Raw genomic sequence first — 3,696 nt, forward strand, 5'->3', positions numbered from 1 at the left:
CAACAATACTACTTCTAGGTTCAACAACATACAATGTAACATCATCTTGTGAAACACTAATGTAAGCAATGAATCGTTCAACATCTTCATTGTCGGTTAACAAATAAACTTTACCATTTCTCTGATAAGATAGCCTAAATCCACTTAGGGGCTCTAAATTCAATTTATTTGAAACACGTAGCATTAGAGTTTCATAAGTTAACTTTTGTAAAGACAATTTTAGTTGAAGATTCATGGGTAAAGGCATATATTGTAAAACACCATGAACATTATCCCATGACCCTCCAAAACACAAATCTATCCAAACATGATCAACATTAGATGATTTCATGGTTGTAAATTAATTTACTAAACAGACGAGCTGCGAAACTAAAACCTGTTGCCGGATTGGGAAGGATGTCGTTGGATATAGGAACGGATGTCGCCGGAGAGAGTGATAGATGGAGATGGAATGAGTTGCGATTTAGGGATTTAGTTTATGATTTCAGTGTTATATACCCAAAATTTCAGTGTTGTGATTTACAGATTCTCGTTGCGATTTACGGATTCTCGTTGCGATTTACGGATTATCGTTGCGATTTACAGATTCTCGTTGCGATTTACGGATTATCGTTGCGATTTACGGATACGCGTTGCGATATACGGATACGCATTGCGATTTACGGATACGCGTTGCGATATACGGATACACGTTGCGATTTATGTGTTCGCGTTGCGATTTTCATATTCGCGTTGCGATTTTGGAAAATCGCAATGCGAATTTGTACTATCGCATTGCGATTTTCAAGAATCGCGTTGCGATTTTGGAAACTGATTTGCGATTCTGGGGATCGCGTTGCGATTTTTATTTCGCGTTGCGATTTTGTTGGTCATTTTGGCAAATCCAAAAAAAGTTGGTTAAAATCGTATATTATAACTTTTTTTTGGTCACTGAGGCGATTTTCTCATTTATTTATTATCTATAAATATACTAATTTAAATGATAAACTATCACACTAGTCTTTGAACTTTAACTCGTGTATCAATTTAGTCATTAAAATTTTAAACACTTCAGTCTCAACTTTAAAGTTTTGTCATCGATTTATTATCATGTCATTAAATCGATAATACATGGATGATATGGTGGTTTAGTGCTGACAATGTAAACCAAAAAAGTAAATTTATTCCCACTTATTATATTCGTAAAAATAATAGAGTTTTCACTTATCATCGTGAATTTAGATTTTTAAATTATATAAGTTAGAAATGACTATCCGCACCAGTCATCGTCGGCGATCACCTTAACTATTTAAAAAAACCAACCACTACAACATCCAACACTTCCGTTTGTCGTTGTCTAGTTCGCCATCGCCTAGCATTCGGCTATCCCGAATGAGAAGCATTGTCGTTTGCATCGTACGTTTGTTTTTCCTTTTTTTTAACGTACGGTGACATTCGAAGAATCATCTCTAGCCGTCGCCTATCCTAGCCAGACCAACAATTCTAAATAAAACACAAATAAGGGGGGTTTGAATTTAACTTTACCATTAAAAAAACTAATGGAAAATATGATCAAAGAGTTAAGTGCGATGGACTTACACGTAGCGACAATTGCGAACGAACGAGAATTGATAATCGGGGATGATTCTTTGAAGGTCACCGTGCGTTAAAAACAAGAAAAACAAACAGACGACCGATCGACGCAAAAGGCAGTGATTCTCCTTTAAGACGGTCGACTGTTGGGCGACAACAAACGAAAGCGCTGAACGTTGTAGCAATTGTTTTTTTGGTGAGTTAAGGTGATTGCCGACGTTGACTGATGCTGATGGCATGTTCTAACTTATATAACTTAACAATCTTAATTCTAAACAAATTAAATTACTTAAATTAATTATTATTTTTAATAAAAATATAATTAAATTTTAATAAATGATTAATTTTAAATAAATCCTTATACTTTTTAATATTTACATAATAAAGACACAAATTTACTTGTGGTACATTTCAGTACGTCACTTTAGTAGTACGATGCAATATGCTACGTGCGTTGTAGACTTATCATATTCTTCATAATATTTCTGGTTGAAGTCCTAAACTCCCGCAATATAACTTTTTGGGTATTACTGAAAATATTATAAATTTATATAATTTTTAAATTAAATATAATAACATTTTAAGTTGAAACGGTCTTCAATTAGCCTTCAATTAAACTGTCACACAACGAAATTATCCCACAAAATTTAGAAGACAAGAAAAATAATGATCATGCATTAACGAATGCACATGAGGTAGAAAATGGCGACTTCCTTTTACTGATAATAGACGTTAAATTTTAAATTAAGATAAAATATGGTAAATTATAAGGAAATTATAAAAAAAAACTAAGTAGAGTAATTCCACAATTGAATTATGTTATTTAAAACCATCAATGTATAAACTAATAGGATAATTATAAGATAATATATATTTATAAAATCTTTCTTAAATATTGACAACGCACACGCACCTTATAGATTTAGATGCTTGGATCTGAGACCTATAAAAAAAATATATTTTCTTCTATCATTGAAGTCGTTGAACGAGTTTGCATAAACTAACAATTATATAATGAAATAGGACAGTACAAAAAGGATTTTAAAAATTCAACCAAACAACTTGAGAAAAATTATACATACAAATAAACATCATTGTTGACGGTGAAAGATAAAATGATTTTATTACAACACAATTGTGTCCTATCTCGAAATGATTGTAAGTGTTTATCGATAAAAGAGAACCAACTCAATCAGAGATAGAGCTATGATCAAATATTACAAAGGGCAAGGTTCCTAAGTTCAAAATGATTGGGACATATTGCTTATTTAATCTCAAAAATTAGAATGGACAACATTTTAATTTTAATATATTGAAAGTGATAAAGACCTAAAATGCTATTAGAACAAAAACTTTGAGAGGAACACAATCGTCCATGAACTTAATGATTCAAAACAGAAATAAATTAATAAAATAATTAAATAAATATTAACTATAGAGAGGGTCTTCAAATTTCAATTATAAAAAATATATTGCAAAAACAAATAAAATATACTATTAGGATAGATCAAACATGTTACAAGGATAAACTAAGGGGGTGTTTGGTTCAAGGATTGTGGGATTCACATGGGATGGGAATCCCACATTCCCATGTTTGGTTGGCCGGGAATCTCATTCCCGGTAATATTTTATTACCAATAATAGATTTTTTTGTGTATATTACCGGAAATGTCATTACCTCCCTTACCTTAGGTAATGTAACATTACCGACGTTTTGGACTAAAATGCCCTTAAATTTTTATTTTTTTTCAAAAATATAATTCTTCTGTCATTGAATAATAAAAATATACGAAGGTTAAATTACAAATTTATCCTTAAATTATTTTAGATTTACAAAAAAAGTCTATAATTAAAATTTCATATGAAGTTCATGGGTTAAAATTTTTTTACCGTTTCATTAAACCTTTTTTATATTTTTAATTTTGTGAAAAAAATTATATAAATATTATGAATTTAATTTTTTAAAGAAAATATATAAATATTTTACAATTTGTAATATTATACAAATATATAATAAGGACAATTTGGTCAAATATACATTCCAATAATCTTTTATTCCTTTAACTAAACACGGTAATATTACATTCCTACTAAACCAACCAAACACAAAATACAACATTCCCA

Source organism: Hibiscus syriacus, unplaced genomic scaffold, assembly GCF_006381635.1.
Source record: "Hibiscus syriacus cultivar Baekdansim isolate YM2019G1 unplaced genomic scaffold, ASM638163v2 tig00116951_pilon, whole genome shotgun sequence".
NCBI lineage: Eukaryota > Viridiplantae > Streptophyta > Magnoliopsida > Malvales > Malvaceae > Hibiscus > Hibiscus syriacus.